This window comes from Electrophorus electricus, unplaced genomic scaffold (assembly GCF_041902795.1).
Source record: "Electrophorus electricus isolate QZ-2024a unplaced genomic scaffold, ASM4190279v1 Scaffold180, whole genome shotgun sequence".
In the NCBI taxonomy this organism is placed as follows: domain Eukaryota; kingdom Metazoa; phylum Chordata; class Actinopteri; order Gymnotiformes; family Gymnotidae; genus Electrophorus; species Electrophorus electricus.
Window position 1 is genome coordinate 1 of NW_027658461.1, and position 17,911 is coordinate 17,911.

At 40.2% G+C, this 17,911-nt stretch overlaps 1 non-coding gene across 1 annotated transcript; it reads left to right on the plus strand.

Moving 5' to 3' along the window:
* The first annotated feature begins 6,196 nt into the window (after positions 1-6,196).
* On the plus strand, positions 6,197-6,270 carry trnai-aau (transfer RNA isoleucine (anticodon AAU)). Its single transcript has one exon. It is a non-coding gene; the product is annotated as a tRNA-Ile (tRNA).
* Positions 6,271-17,911: the final 11,641 nt, after the last annotated feature.

Here is a 17,911-nt window from a genome sequence, read left to right on the forward strand (position 1 = left end):
AAACCCCCATCCCAGTTGGCTTTGATGCTCAGAATGGGAACATAGTGAGGGAATTCCTTCTACATGAGAAACAGTAAAATGAGCCTAAGAGGTGATTCTCACATACTGTCTCCCACCGAGCTGTTGCCATCTTAACATTTTCTGGACATAAAATCCTCCCTCCAGCAGTTATGCAGGCAGGCAGAAATGAACCTTTGTATGGGCTCCTGGGTAATGGAGCAGCCATACCATGTCCAAAACAGATTATTAAAAAGCACTGGAGTCCAAAGGAAATAAAAAGAAACAGACTAAAAAAGACTAAACATAAAAGACTAAACATAGGTGCTGGCATCCTCCGAACTGGGGAGCAGAGTGGAGCGCAGGTGCACCACTGAGCTACTGGAATGTCTTTCAATGCATTTTTTGAAGACTGCAAAATTACCTGAATGGATCTCAATCCTCCCTTGAATATTGAAGCAGGAACGAGAGAGAAGCTAGTGGAAGAACGCACTAATGGGTGTAGAGGGTCAGAGAGACTGTAACACGCTCAGATACACTGGCACACACAATTTAAACAAATCTTTAAACAAATTTAAACCAAACCAAGTTTTGTTTTTTTTTAAATGACGGAATTGAACACTGTTGTTACAGTGGAATTGTGAGGTCAGAGGCAGAGCAAATGTGTTCCACTAACCTTCCTGGCCCTTTAAGTGCACTACTGCAGATAGACTGAAAACAAATTTCACCTAAATAAAATCACACTGTAACACTGAAAACATAAACACAGACAAGCACTGTGTTTGTGAGGCGCACTTCATACTGAATGAATACAGGTGTAAATTTACTGTCTTGTGCAGTTTAATGTAACAAGTTCATGGTTCATTGCAGGTGGAGCCACCGTCCTTGTTGATTGAAAACCTTAAGAAGCAGAAGCAACAGTCCTATTCCAAGCTAGAGAAAAAAAGGCACAGGACTCTCAAACAGCAGACTCTGAAATGGAGGCTCTCTCACAGTAAGGCTTGACTTTTTACCTCCAGACATTCTTGTGTGGTTCCTAGATTTTTCCCACATTCCATTCATTTTCTCAAGTACACTTTAAATAGAAAATAAAGATATAGATGCAGTAATTCATTGAAGAGAATAGCCGGTGCCATCTTTATTCTGAGCTCAATGTTGCATACAGACGAGGCATTGTCCACAGAATGTCTAACAGTCTCAGGTGGGTTCGATCTTTATATATTTTCATCAAGTTACAAAACCATTTTTTATTAAAATTGTATCTTTAGGTGGTATCCTGGCCTCAATCCCAGACTTGCCACAGAGGCCATATTTGGTCATTCTCACATCCTGCTTACTTCCAAAGCCTAATTTGGTCTTTTACAATTCCTGCCATCATATTATTACATTAATAATTTCATTTTATTACCTCACTTGAGTACACCTCTAGCTGGATATTGAACCATTTGGTTGTAATCCTAAATGAATCATGAATGATACAATCAAAGGATCACTGCTTGAAGCCAAGCAAAAAAGTTTGATTTTTCACATTCACAGACATGAAGAACCAGCAGGACGAATCAAGACTCATGTGAACTGTGTGGGAAAGTAGACTTTGCACATACTGTAGAACAAAACCGCTTTGATGAAGTTGTAAGCAAAGAGCTATTAAGAACATAAGCCTGTGTAAATCCTGATAAGCAATTGTAGTTCAGAAGTGTTTGAATATGTGTATTGTTTGTTTGTATTTTCACAGGCCAAAAACAAGTACTGATTAGCAAGATTTACTACCTCCCAGTACACCATTTCTTTTTACTGCCTGAGTAGATGTTGATGGAAGTCAAAAGGCCAACAGAAGCAACAGCCATCTGGTGGTTGCTTCCAGACTACCAGATCAGCTTGATATTCTCTATTGCCTCTCTCTGGCAGAATACCCACCAGGTCATTCCACATTTGCATAGTGTTGGTGATGCTCTTTGCTTTGGCTTCAGTGTCACTTTGGTGGGCTTCTTTGGGTGGGATGATTCCCCTGCTGAGAGTGTGCGGGCTGTTGTGGAGAGAGGATGTGTCTCCAGAGTCACATCCAGACCCACATATGGCCACCGCAACTAGAAAAGCACAGGTGAGGAAGGTAAGGCTTCTGAGAGCTACCAGCCAAGCAGGTGTGGACAGAAAAGAGGTGCTCTGTAGCAAAGAGAAAGGAAGCTGATTGCTTGGTATGTAAAAGGAGAGAAACCTGGAAGCTGGTGTGGATAGTATGAAACCCACCAAAAATGAAAACAACAGCTTCATTTGGAAAGAAAACAAAACAAAAAAACCCAAAAAAAACCCACAAAATGCAGCAAGAGAGAACAGGTCTTTGCTTATCTTAGATAAATCAATGTTTGAAATAATTAATGCTTTAAAAAGCATGGTAGCCAGGAACAAAAAAGTAACCAAAAGTATTCAAGTATCCATTTTTTTATATAAATTTTCATCTCTGACAAGGAAGATGTGGAGGGGAACCTGGGAGGCTGTTGGACAGGGTAATGAACTGGATTGCAGGCTCAAACACTGTATGCACTTATATGCACTTTAAGGACAGTGTTCACTACCAGTTCCGTGTATGCCTTTTTTTCTATCGTCACTTTGTATCAACTGGGAAGGAGCAACTGTCATTCACACCCAACAGGAATGCAGCTAGATGTGATCTTGAGAATTCTTGGCTATAGAATCGCCTTGGCTATAGAAGACCTCACCTTAATGAATGCTTTGTCTGCATCTTGGCTGCATCTGAGCTGGTGGTTGAAAAGCAGGGCCCGCAGCTGTCGGTTCTGGTGCTGGATGTCATACTGCTTAGCTGTCTGACAGGCACGCACAACTCGTAGGTCTGTTCAAGGTAGCACTTGTACACCTCAATTTCCATCGTAATTGTCCTGTACAACCATTAAAAATTTGACAGAAGTTAAAAAACAGCAGAACGGTTTGTTACAACTGGAAAAAAATAAATAAGAAAATATTGTTTGTTGATGTACATGAAAGTCAGAGAGCCATGAGGATAAGCCCTCTTGTCCAAAGTTCTGATCAGCAGTTATGACCTCCTAACACTGCAATCAAAATGCACGGGCAAAAGATGCATTACTGAAAAAACACTCTGCACATCTGGATTTCATGTCACCACAGTCAAGGTTGAAGGCTTTGTTCGGTGAAAAGAAAACAAATGCATCAAAGTTGACGTTATACTCAGTAAGAACTCAGTACAGTAAGAAACTGCAAAATAGTCAGAAAACTCTGTGCATGAGTCAGTGGCTCAATAGTCCAACTAAAATCAGCCAGGACCACAGTTTAGTTGGGTTAAACATGAGTCAACTAAATCCTTAGTCAGAGAATTATATTCTGTCTTTGCTGCTTACATGATCAGCTTCTTTCAAATAGCCATGTAAACTTAGTTATTTAGGAATAATATCAAACTACATGTGGGCCATCAGATCCTGTTTGCCCGTGAATACCCACTCACAATCTTTGCCCAAGTCCAGCACTGGACATGCATTACCTTGCAGTTTCACAGCTCTGGCACTGCAATAAACCCTGCATACGTCTTAACTAAGAAGGCAACAGTTCAAATGGAAAACCTACTTCCTCTCTGGGAGTGAAGGAAGCCAGCTGCTTGATCTTCAGTGTCTGGTTGAGTCTTGGATGCATCAAGCACAGGGACACCAGCTGATACCCCATGGTTGAGGTGCTCCATATATTGTGCAAGGATCGGTTCGTTATAATCACCATTCTGCATTTTTTAACAGCAGCAACAGCATAAAATGGTTCAGTTAAGGGTGCATCATTGGAAGGCTTTCACTAAAATATGTCCTCACCATGTCTCAAATACAGCAATACCTCTTAGAAGCCATTGTACTGCACACAGAATGGACAGTCCCAGCAGTTTCTGTTCCCATATGGAACCTCAGTGTTTTGATTACAGAACCAGCAATTCACAATGACATGAACTGGTTTCTTCCCATTGAATAGGGAGTTTATATATATAACTGAATTTGATCAAACTGTAGCAATGATTGTGAGCAAGGAGCTTTCATTCTACAGCCTAAAAATGAAAGTGGCAAATAAATGTATGTTACAAATAAACCAAACTTGAAACGTTATATGAATAGCTTCATGTTGAATATACACAGTTAATCACTCATTAAAAACTACATTCTATTAATACAGAATGTTTATGAAAGTTAATTTAATCTAACAATAAATGAACAGTCGAATATTGTAGTTCAAACAGTCCAATAGCTGTAGTAATGGCTTAATTCATTTTGCTTATTTAGAGAGAACGATACATTTGAAAACCCACAGGTTTGTGAATTTGGGTCTCTAAATCATACAAAAGTAGGTTTTCTATTGCTGAACAGTTAGCTAGCTAACAAACTACCAGCACCTAAACGATCAAAGTTGAAAGCTGAACAATGAAATGGTTCCACAAGGAATGGTTTATAGCCCCGAGTTTGACACTTGCTGACCTCAACTGTTAGCTAGCTAACTAGCGTATCGCTGTGATAAAGCGATACAATCTTTAGCAATGAGGACATGAATAAAGTATCCTTTACAATTTTCACAATATTGTGAAATTTAATTTGCTGGCATTGGAGGTTATTAAATATTCACAATATCAATAATAATTCCTTGGCTCACAGAATCAGACATTACATTTTTGCTGTTATGGCAGCTGTTATAAAGATCATATTTATACAGAACCCTGTTCAGTTAGTGCTAGTATTGAGGAACCATTGCATAACTAATAGCGGTACAGAGACAGAAACATCATGTGTTCAGATGAATAACTGGATGTGTGTGAGACAGTCTGTGAGAGGTTTGCATTTGTGTGTTGCATGACTATGAGTGGGAAAACCATATAAAGGTAAAAACATTACATCTGCAACAAGGATCTCTTCTATTTGAAGGAAAGGTTTAAGTTAGACACAGTCTCAACAGAGTAAGTTAAATCTGTCTGTGTTAAGACCAGTTGACATATCAGTGGTTTATCACTGATTATGTCTGCCACTGAGATACCACAAATTAAGCTTTCCAGATTCCAAGACATACAGTTGTGCAGTGTGAGCCATACATCAATTTGAAAACTTCCAAAGTCACGTAATGTGTGCATGGCATAAGCGTATTAGCAGGCCCCGAAAACATTTGCTATCAGAAAGGATTTCATCATAGAAAAAAACTACAAATTCTAGACTTGAGAATGTGAGCATCAATCCCACTAACACTCACATACTAAAAGAGCACTCTACCACTTGACCTAGTTCTCCTAGAGTGGGACTTGTTTGCAGATCGGACAAAAGCTGAAGACACAGTGGAATGGCAATTCTCTAGGAGATCATACCAAATCCTGCATCCACCCTAAATATTTCATCTAGCTGTGAAGTCAAAAAAGCTTATTCCTGAAATGACAGGAATAGTTCTTGCAGATTCTGATATGCTATGCAAACACTATAAAATGTGAGCTATGTTAGATCTGGCAGCCATTGGCTCTAACTGTCTCTTATTATTGAGTTAAGTAATGCTTACAGAATAACTTTCTATGGCTTCAAATACTTCCAAGAATTAAACCTTGCAGAGCTCTGTAGCTAGACACATTGTCTCTGTAGGTTTGACATGTTCATTTGACAAACTAGCTAAAATAGCATCTTTTGGTTTGAATAAATTGCCCCTTAGACCCAGACAAAAAATTGCTCAAAATCTTTCTGCTTATTCATGCAGCAATGACACAGATTTCCAAAGAAAGAGGACGTATGGTTAAAGCTAGAAAAAAATGCCTACTCTGTGCTCAGGCAGAAAATCTGATATTTTAAATATGTCCCTAAAAGGTTTATATTCCTTGGCTCACAGAATCAGACATTACATTTTTGTTGTTATGGCAGATTTCATGGTGTAATAGACAGCACTATGTAACTCGCAGCAATAAAGCTCAGTGGACTTTGCAATTGATGATTTCGTCACTGTGTACAACTGCACTGAATTGCTCTTTAACAAAAGCTTCTCCACATTTGCTTTTGAAGTTTAATTCAAAAGTTGGCTGCAGAATAACCATTTGTCAGAGGGAACAATAAGTGTCAACTGTCACCTATGCTCGGTCGAAAAAGTGGCCGTAATCTCGTTGACACCAAGTCTACAATTTCATGGAAAGGTTCCCTTCAGTGCTGCACCAAAAAGTGCAAAATGAACAGAGAAAGGCCGATTAGCTCAGCTGGTCAGAGCGTGGTGCTAATAACGCCAAGGTCATGGGTTCAATCCCCATATGGGCCATGTGGGTTTTGTCTGATGAATGACCCCTTGTCAACAAACCACCTGTTGCAAACAGGGCACCTCTTTGAACTTGTGTTGCTTATAACATTGCTTGTAATTCACAATCTGCTAAGACATGTTCCAAGTACATGAGAGTGTGTTCTTGATTACAAAACTTTACCCATGGTTTTGTGCTTGTTTCTCTGCATTGTTCTTGGACAATGCAGAGAAAAGTATGAAATCAGAGGGACTCTGGCATTAGTGTAAGGCTCTCGATCGCTGTGTGAATAGGTCAAAGAAGTCATTCCAGAGGCATGCAGACAACCTGCATCCTCCCCATCAAATTATAGCCAGTTAGGTGTCTGGCAGTGCCAGGGAGTTCAAATCCTTTAGTCTGAAATGTGTTGGGATATGATTATGCCTGCCACTGAGGTCTGACAGCTCCACAGTTGCCTTGTGAAAAGAATACAGTATAGACCGGCACCCACATACATTACTGTACACATCAGAGATCAGCGCAGGAATATCAGTTTGTAAACCCGCCAAATCTGCCCCCACAGGCTCCCTGAGTTCTACTAATCGTTCCAACACATTGTTTCAACCTCAGTTTCTTTTTTTTTGAAGCACATGAGGCAGCTTCAGCTATTTCCACAGGCAATCATATTAGATGTGCCATCAGTAACCAGACATGTGACTTTATTTTATTCCCCATTCTTCCATAAGAGAGGATTTCACACAGGCCAAATTTTCAGCCGTATGCGCCTGCAGGAATTTCACAACACCAAGTAGTGTAGACTTCAGAAATGTGTTGTCATCTATAAAATGGCAGGTCACAGCCAAGAAGGCATCCACATTAAGAGATGTCCACATATCTGCTGACAAACTCATTGCAGGAATTTTCTGGACCTCAGCTTTGGCCTTCTCTTTCTCTTATTGACATTTGGCCTCAACCATGGCCTTTACAGTCTAAAGGGAAGGAAGAAAATAATTATATATATTTTTAATACTACTCTCATAATGTATCCATGTCACCACACATACCTTCCTAGTTAGGAGAATATAAGTTGAATCCAATTTTGCTACCAAGTCCCTGAAGCTTTTATCCTCAACTAAGCTAAATGGCTGTGTGTCTCTAACTATCATGGGGACCAAAGCCTCATCCAGCTCTTCCTTTCTGGTCACTGCTTTGTAAAGATTAGATTATACTTTGTCACCAAAAAATATAGTACTCACCAATGAAATTCACTTTATAATCCAATCCAAACTGCAAATATATATATATATATATATTTATGTATATAGAGTATATACACATTTTATATACATGTGCATAATAACGTTAACACCTTGTGACAACTGATAAATAAGCCAAATGACATTGGCAAGGGTGACAGTAGGAAAAACTCACTGGAATGGTGGAAGGGACTTGGAAGGTGTCAGACTCAAAAGGGAACTCATCCTCCTTCGGTTAACCCTGGATAAACCTGGCCAGAGATGAGTTGGGTAGAGGATGGCTGACAAATTGTAAGCATGAAAGATACACTACAGCATTCCTACACAAAGACATCATAGGAGATAGAAACAGAGCACAGTTCACCTGAATAGAACACCTGGGTAGAAATACAGTAACTCATTATTATAACAGTACAAAGAAATGAAATGTGGATCATCCAGGTGAGGTTCATCTGCTAATCTGCACATAAATATTGTTTGTGACAGTGCAGAATGTTGCAGGTAAATGGAGGGCAAGGTGCTGTCATTTTAAGCATTTTAAGGCAGGTCCAGGAAGGAGAAACCCCAGCAGGTAGGAAGAGTTAGTGGGGAGCACAGATAGCGCAGCACTCCAGAATCATGTACTGGAGCATGGTGTGTCCACTGGGGGGAGGTGGGGTGGTTGGAAGAGCATAAAAGACTGTTGTTACTGCAAAGATTCATTTAGACCTTTCATTTGGACTGTTATTCTTTTTGTAGGGGGCGGGGGGGCATGTATTTAATGAAATAATAACGAAAAATTAATAGATTAATTCATACCAACTCAAATTTGCTGGTAAAGAAATAATTTGTAAGGTAAAAGTTATTTTAAGAGTGATGTTAATGAATTTTTTAAAATGTTAATTATAATTTCATTAGAATAATTCTAACATCTACGGGATGATCTGAGGGTTAAAGAAAAAAGAGGTGGACCTTATGGGCAATAATGCAAAAGTCATTATTGTAGTACAAGACCCTTTGTTCTAGCTAAGTGATCTGCTGCATCTCAGTTTGAGTCATGTAGAATTCTAAAGACAGAAAGTCTTTATTCTGGCATAAAATAAAACTGAAGGGGGAAACATACTTTGAGTTAGTACCAGTAGTTATTGATTGTACACAAAGTCCAGTATGCATCCAAATGTAATCAAGAGATATCTGTTGGCAGCTGAACATCTCCAACTCGTACAATGCAATGTTTCTTCGTGTCAAATGAACTTAACAATTCAAACATTCATAACTGGCCGTGTTTCTTGCCAACATACTGGTGTTTGGACCTATGGGATTACATGTCTGTTGCCTTCAATAGCTTAGTTGGTAGAGTGGAGGACTGTAGAATTTAAAACTGTTATCCTTAGTCTGTCAGTTAAAATCTGACTCAAAGGAAGTTTGTTTTTTCACATACAAGCTTCTTTTTTAATTGAGCAAAAAGAGCGTGCCCTGACCAGGAATCAAGCCCAAGTCGCAGTGGTGAAAGTGTTGAATCCTAGCCACTCACCCACCAGCAATAAAGCTCAGATGCTTGACAAACATTTTTCAAATTCTGTATTCCTAGTATACTGACGATGTTTGTATGCATAGTAGACTTGGTATGCATGAGCATTAGGAGGTCATAAAGAGAGGTATTCATATTTCTTTTTAATCCACATAAAAATTAAGTTTGAAAGAGAATCCTAGCCACTAGCTCACCAGGGATAAAGGTGACAGTTTCCTCTGACATGAACATGACCTACATTCATTGGTAACATTTTGAACGAAACCAGGCAAAAGTATTTAGTCACTAGCTGAAATAGCTCAGCTGGGTGAGTGTTAGATTGAATATCAAAAGACTCCTAGTTCAGTCCTGGGTTTTGGTAGCTGTGCAAGACCAAGCTCCTTATCAAATTGTCCTCTTTTTAAGAATATTTCATAAACTTTTACATTCCTTTCTAAAAACGAATAAGACATTATTGTTTTTACGCTATTGTTAGAAGTCATAGTGTAATAGTGCTCTAGACTTTGAATTCAGTGATCCTACTTAAACTTTAGTGGAATTTGCACTTCCTTATGATATGTTTCCTCACTGCACAGAGAGCCATTTGAACATTGGCTTCTGTATAAACCCTTTTGAAATGTTTTTCATTAGTTGTCTACTGGCCAAACAACTGGACAAAGGAAGGGTAGGCGTCAGCTTGCATGTATGCTTGTGTTGGTATCCTGGTTCACACACTCCCTGTGTTTTCATGGAATGGGGCCTACCTCAGCTTCCTTTGGCTCATGGATGGGCTTTGTCCTACCAAAAAAGGTGATGCAAATAAGTCATCTGCTTACTAAAGTTCTTGAAAATCACACTCTGCGAAGAGGCATTGCATAATGCAAAAAAACCTTCAGAAACAATACACTCTAATGACAGCAACCAACATACCTAATACAGGAGTGACCTCAGGGGTGACCTCATCCAAAGGCCACAACAGGAACAACAGGCTTAAGAAGGGACACATGAAATGACCTCAAAACACAAAAGTGAGCAGGTAAGATGAGTTGATATGTGACTTCATTAATGTGCTTGGTAATTTCATATGGACCGATATACTTGGGACCTAACCTGCGACATGACCCCGGCTTGCGGAAGTCCTGTGTAGAGAGCCACACTCTGTCACCAGGTTGGTATATCGGGTTCTCCCCTCTGTGCCTGTCCGCAATTTCCTTATACATTCAGAGAGCTCATACAATACACTGATCTGTTTCCTCCCATACCCTTTCGCTCCGCTGCATCCACTCATCCACAGCGGGGAAACCAGCTGATATGGAAGTCCATGGGACATTTGAGGTTGATAACCTAAAATACAATAAAAAGGAGTCAAGCCAGTGGATGAACTAGTAAGTGAATTTTGGGCCATTTCTGCCAATAAGAGGAACTTGGACCGGTCTGATGGATTGTTCATATAAAAACAATGTAGGAATTGGCCATTTGACTGTGGATGTAAAACTAATAGCTACCCCGATGTGTTCAATATAGGAAGCCCAAACTCGAGATGTGAATTGACGTCCCCAATATGATATTATGTCCTCTGGGATGCCAAATATACGGAACACCTGGTTAAACAAGGCTTCCACAGTTTGGCAGGCTGTAGGCATACTCGGAAACACAATGAACCACACACCCCTGGAGAATCCATCAACTACAGTGAGGACAGAGAGGTCAGTAACGCAATCTAAGGTGATGTGAGACCAAGGACTTTCTGGTACGGGAAGAAGCATGAGCTTTCCTGTGGGTAGGGTCTTAGGCATCTTGCTTTGACTGCAAATTGAACATGAAGAAACATACTTATAAATATCGCTTGTCATAGCCCTGAACCAGCGAAGAATGAGCCCACTTCAACAGATGGTCACAGCACAAGGTAGGTAATGTTTTCCCGACAGACATTCCATTGGGATGACTGTCTTGTATGGCTTGTTTATTCCATCATCTATTTTATATACACTTGTCTATTTAATCATCTATTGTAACTTGGACTTGTCGTATCGTTGTGAAAGTACAGCTCCTACCACGATGTTAGCAGCATCAGCTTCCACGACAAATGGAATGGAAGGATCAGGATGTCGACGTATGCTAGCCGTGGTAAAAGCTTCTTTCAGTTTCCTGAAAGCTTGATCAGCCTCCTGATTCCAAAGTAGCTTGGTCATTGCTCCTTTCAGGAGGGCTGTGAGAGGAGCTGCAATGCTGCTAAAATTCCATATGAAGCATCGGTAAAAGTTTGCAAATCCCAAGAATCTCTGGAGTTTTTTAACTATAATAGTAATGGGCCACTGGAAGATGGCTTTGATCTTCTTATCATCCGTAGTGATTTCACCATGGCTGATCACGTATCCTAGAAAAGTTATAGTTGGAAGGTGGAACTCACATTTCTTTCCCTTTACAAACTCAATAAACTTTTACTCTTTACTACTCAATGCATAAAGCTGTCTGTGTTTGATGTGCTCTCATTTTCCCACCACATCCATTTAGCAGTACTTCTGAATAACCGAAATGGCTTAAAACAGCTGAGGGGATGTTTGAAACTGAGTGATAAGATGTTCAGCAATTTATATATGATAATACAAGGCAGTAAATTAAATTGGGCTGAACTGGACAATAGTCCCTGGCATAAAAAGTATGTCGTAGAGAGAGTAACAAAAAACTCAACCTCTCACCTCGCGCTCTGAGATGTCTCCGTCACTGTCTGTAGTGTCCTCTAGGATACTGCTGCCCTCACTAAAGTGTGTCACCCTGACCGGGTCAAACATCTCTTGAACATAATAACTACACAATGGAAAATCAGCTTCAAGTGCTGCATTGAGCAAGAGTGCACTGTAAATGGCCAGATATAAATGGCAATGTCAGTAGTAAATTTATATATGCAGTCATGGAACAGGACCTAGCTGTAGAGCACAGCTTTAAGGTGCATATTATGATGTGCTCTTACCAATCATCCTCCTGGCTGTGTCTTGCTCTTTTGGCCAAATGTTTCTCTTCCAAAGCAGACAGACCAGACTCGCTGCATATTACTCCGTGCACTATAAACAAACCACATGTATAATGCCTTGTAAACAATGGAACAAGGGAAATTTGAATTGTGACTACTCTGTTAAAGGGACGGATAAGGCAACCCACCCAAACCTCCCCGAAAGCTGTTCTGTTATCTCTAATTGCTATGCAATAGTCCTGTGATTAACTCAAAGGCTGGAGAAGTTTCACCTTTCTCTATTTGAATCCTGAAGGCTGTTCGGTTCTGTCACCCACAATCCATCCTGTGTAATTAAACATTCACATCATAACTCGACCCCGTGTAAAAGGGCAAACTCACTCGGATGGGGGAAAGGATCACAGACTACCTGTACTGCTGCCGCAACTCTGCGGCCATTCCAACAACATCCACATACATTCCAGCAACATCCTATTATAGGACACAGTGTATCTGGCTTAAGTACACCCATTTAATTGCATGTTGGACCTTCTTTGGCCTCCAGAACTGCAGCAATTCTTTCTGGCATAGTTTCCACTATATGCTGAAAATACTCTGCAGGAATCTTGGTCCAATCTTCATAGGATATTTTCTCTTAAATTACTTGGAGGGACTGACATGTTCTAAACTGCCTGTTATACCTTTACCCAGGGATGTTCTATAGGATTAAGATCTGGGGACTGTGAAGGCCAGGGAAACATTGAAAATTTGCTGTCTTGATACTGGAACAAATCCGTGATTATACAACCCTTGCGGCAGGGTTTCTTGTCTTGTTGAAAGTGTCCTTCTGCCATAGTTTAAGCAGCTGCATGAAGGGATGCACTTGGTCACAATACATAGGTAAGCCCTTCTGTTCAAACATCTACTGATTTCAGAGGACCCATGGTGTGCCTTCAGACATGTTAGTTGGAGCAGCAGCATTGTATCTGGCTGCAATTTGCTTGACTGTGCGCCACATGATCATCAGAATGATTCTTGATGTCATCCTCTTCTGATCCCTTTCAAAATATTGGTCCTGGCTAGTCTGTTCCATGTCTCGTTCGCAGTTCGCTTCGCTCAGACCGCTTGACTTTCCCATTCTAATGTTTACATGGCGTTTTTTGCAATTAGTCAAAACTGACCTTTCATGACCTTCATTATAAACTTTTCTAAGCAGTCATGACCTCACCCTGTCATAATATTTACTATCAGATCTTCCCTGTGTCCAAAGTGATCTCATGGCAGGAATTTCCCCAAGTGTTTACATTAAAGGAATCTGACTATACTGATTACTCTTCGCCAGCTAACAGCAAATAAAAGATGCTGGATTTTGGATTATGTGAGTATATAACACGTGACTGTGTTTGTGTCAGAGAAGGGAGAGGAGAGGCTTTGTCTCCAGCCTCCCGCTGCTTGCCGCTGTTCAGCTTCTCACTCCTGAGATCCTTCTCGTTCTCCTTCTCACCATTGCGTCCCACTCCGCCAATGCTGCTGCAACTTCAACCGCTGATAAAGTGCACCGGCTCAAAGCGTGGTCTAGAGTCAAATTTGAACACGGGCATCTTCCTCATTGGCTCATCTCCTCAGAGGGGCAACACATGCACAGTTTCAGCTCCTATCGATACCCACGTAGAACCTTATAAAATCAAACTGACAATGACAAGGAAACCATATTTTCAACACCTCCAGCACAACAAGTAGTAGTTTTTAGCAATGCACTACTTTTAATGGTTGTTGAGCATCTGGAAAGAATGCAAGTCACCAGGGTAACATCATCAAGAAGCCCTTTTAGACTTACTTCCATCAGATGAATTCGGCCTCTTTTTTGCTTCAGTATTTGGGACTAATTCGTAGGAGGGCATTTTGCCAACATGAATCCCCTCTGCCATGTCATGCACTCTCTGCATCAGTTGTGGGCCATATCTGCTAGACCAAACATTTACATTCTGAATACTTTGGCTGAAGTTGTTATAATGTTAGTATAAAAATCAACACTTTTATCTGTATCTTAATTTCAGGCTGATTTAACAAGTAGATAAGATAACGTAGTGTGCAGTTGTCTTGTCTTGTCCTAATGGCAGTCAGGGGCCAAAACACTTACTGTAACACTTTATACTTATAACACATTTTCCTTAACTATTACAGATGCCGTTTAACAATGTTCTATTTTTAAAATATGGAAACAGCAACTCAGCACAGAAGGCGTTAGACCCTACCTGCATCCTAAGAACACATGGGTCACCCACACCATCGATAGAGACAACAGCTGATCTAAGTCTCTTGTTTCGTAATTTTCAACGTGCTTGTTTATGAATAACTTTCGAGCTAACCACTGCTTATCACTTTCAAAGTGTTGTCAGAATTTATTGATATGAAAGACTCTCGTCATGCTGATAATTGTCTGGTAGGACCAACTGATGTTATTGCCCCGACATACGCTCGGTGAGAAAAGCATTGTGGGAATTTCAAATATGGCCTGTGCAATGCTCGGTTTGCCTGCTAGTGTCGGCTTTCCTTGGACATTTACATTTACTGCATTTAGCAGACACTCTTATCCAGAGCGACTTACAAAAGTGCTTTGTTATTTATTCATAGAATACATCCTAGCCAGTCCAATAGGTTAGAGTCCAATATAGCAATGATCTAGAATACTGTAGAAATACAGGGATTACTGCTGATGCCTAGAAGTGTTAGATACTGGAGCCTTTCTCTATTCAGGCACCCAACGCAAGGTCTCTGCCTATCAGCCATGACATGGCGGCTTGACCACAAGCTGGTCGCCCTAGGTCATCCGCTCCCTCTTCTTGTCTCCTTTACCCCTCCCTTTCTCTTTCTCTCTCTCCGTCTCTCTTTAAGGACAGGAGTGGCTAATGGCGGGCAAGAGAACAGCTCGTGGCTCGTTCATGCAGAGAACATCTAATCTTTAATAACCTTGTCCCTTTCCTTTCTACGTAGACCCTTAGAACATGCCTCACTTTTCCCCATCATCCTGTAGATTTAGATAGTAGATATAGGACACATATATACTCTGTGCTTTCCTCAATAAAGTGGAACTCTCTTGATTCACTACCTTGGTGTCAGTATCTCTTGACTTCCCCGGATCCGGCTACAGAGGACGGAGGGCAGAGGGTAACTTGGAGGAGATCGAAACTGAAGGACTTGTCACTTTGAACCAGTTCCTAACAAGAAGTACGAAATACATAAGGTCTACCTTAAACATTGATAAGTGCAATAAACAATAAGTACTAGAGTAGTACTAGACCAGCAAGTAGTAAGTTGCAGTAGTTCAGCTTTAAGATCATAAGAGACCGCACAAGCACCCGGGTAGCTTCCTGCGAGAGAAGGGGCCGAATCCTTCGTATGTTACAAAGGGGAAATCTGAAACATGAGTTGAGAATGACAACTGGTTGTCCAAAGTTATGATCGTGATACCAGGGAGTTCTCAAAGGGAACTGTGAGGTCCTGATAAGGGCTGGGAGTACCCGGGATGTACAGAAGGTTGCATGTTAGCTTGGACAGCTAGCTGGCTCATTCGCTCTCTAGCCATCTTAAAACTGCCAAAGTCTCGAAGTAAACATCACTAGTGAGTTATTCTACACATCTGGCATTAGCAGAGTGTTACAATAATAACAGTTCACCGCAGCAGTAAAGCGATAAACACTTGTCTCATGTAGCTGACAAGCTCGCAAAATACACCAAGCCCGTTGTCATAGCAACCAGCACTTAGCTTGCTCGAACTAGCCTAGCTAAGATAGCCTTAATGGGCTAACAAAGACTCATTTCTACGCCAGGCGCACATACTACAAATGCATATTAGCTACATAACTGTTCCAATAAATGCGTGTATTACCATGCTATTCATTAATTTTCCTGTATGTGCACAACTGTAGACCGGGGGTTCTTTAACGTAATCCTCTTCGCCATTAGCTTAGCTAGCTAATAAAGCTAAGCTAGTTAGCCAGCCTAGCTAACTAACTGATATGTTTCAATGTGGAGACGCAGTAAGAGTGTCTCTAATAATTTGAGTTTGTTTTCAGTCGGTACGTACACTCAAACGGTGTCATGCAGTTATTGAATAAATCAGCAGAAGCTGTTATTAAAATAATTTTCTGCGTCCTTTCGAGGTCTTACCTTGACATTGGTGAAGCTTAGCAGTGGTAACCTACATACGATTCGCATTAAATAAATTAAATACAAAAAAACCCCACATATTTCTACGGTCAACCGAGAAGTCCATGTCTTTGTGAAATTTATTCTATGAGAATAATTTAATATTACTTGCTTTGGAAAAAGCAAACACTTCATGCCAAACTTAAAGTGTGCAGGGCACAGTAATTGCTGTAGAAGACACATACATGTATTTTCACAATACACAGGCTGTTCATGTCTGTTCAGTACATATGGTTATATTACACCTTGGTTATGTGTAATATGGATATAAATGTTAAAATGTGCTATTACAGAACACGACACCTGTTGCGTTTTATATTGGTAAATCTCTGATATGACCACTGTAACATAAAGTTGCGGTTATAAATACGTGAAACATTTTGATCGACTGAAATGTAGCTGTATGTACATGCAATATATTTGTGATTATGTAAATTAAACAGCTATTCTTATTTTTATGGCTAGCTAAATAAATTGCAATTTCGTCGTCTTCAAGGCATGGCATGGTGTTTATTCATTCTTCGGCATACAAAATGACGCCTTTTCACGTTGTGGAACTACAAATATGGCGGCCTTTTTTCTTTAGCGTTTTAATGACGTAAAAGCAGAGTCTCACCGTAAAGTCGGGCAGGAGGCTCTGGACTCATTTATTTCTTCGTATCTTCCGCCATCTAGCGGTCAATAACGGGTAGTCTTGAATTGATTTCTATCGCGTAATACTTTGGATATAAATGTTTAAATTTCCTGTTGCAGGACAGACAAAGTATAGTCAACCAGTTCTAACCTTTTGATAAAAACTTGAACTTCAAAGTAGGTGAATCTATTTCCTTAAACCAATCAGATCACAGTTCATTTACACAACATCAATGCTTTGAGTGCTTTAGATATGAGAACATCACAGTGATCTTTCTGCTCACACATCAGTCAGTCTATAATTCTGTATTATGTGTTTTTATAGCTTCCAACTTTCATGAGTTCCTTGAATCTGTGGAGAAAAGTGCAGACCAATGTAGTTTCTTATTTGTGAACATTTATACATTCATTGTAATTTATTTATCATTTAAATGTTTTATTACTTTTAATTTATAGACATAAGGACACAGAAAACAGTTCATATACTGAATGAATTGTTACTAGGTAATATTTTCTAGACTGTGTTTACCATATGTTTTTATTTCTAAACGTTAATGCAGTGTGTTAATCTGTCACACCGAGGCAGAAGGGGTGAATCTGATATACCCCTCTTCCATTGTCAACTATTCAGAGTCCTCCAGTGGAGCTCATACAACTAAAGAAACACATACAGAGGTCACTGGAGGTTCTAAGTTACATCTAAAGTGGTCTAGTTGTGACGTTGCGAGGATAAGCAGGATGCGGGGACGAGGCACGATGAAACGCACTTTTATTTTTGCAAACATGCAAAACATACAACAAAGCTCAAATACTATGCACATCTCAAACACCAACACACGTACTATGACACACGAGACATATATACACCCAAGCCGATTACACATAACAGAGAACAGGTGAACGGCACGAGAGGGTGTGGCAACACAGACGAACACACACACACCAAGATGTTTGAGGAGGGGGCGGGGCCACAACATGACACTAAGCCTGTACACACTGTTCCAACACTACCCTGTAGGGCACCATCTCCATGGAAGTATATTTTTAAAAGCATGTTTGATAACCATATTTATACTGGAACAATTTAATCAAATGAGTTGTGTTTTTTGTTCCTCTCTAAGACGGTTCGGATGCCGATATTGAGATTT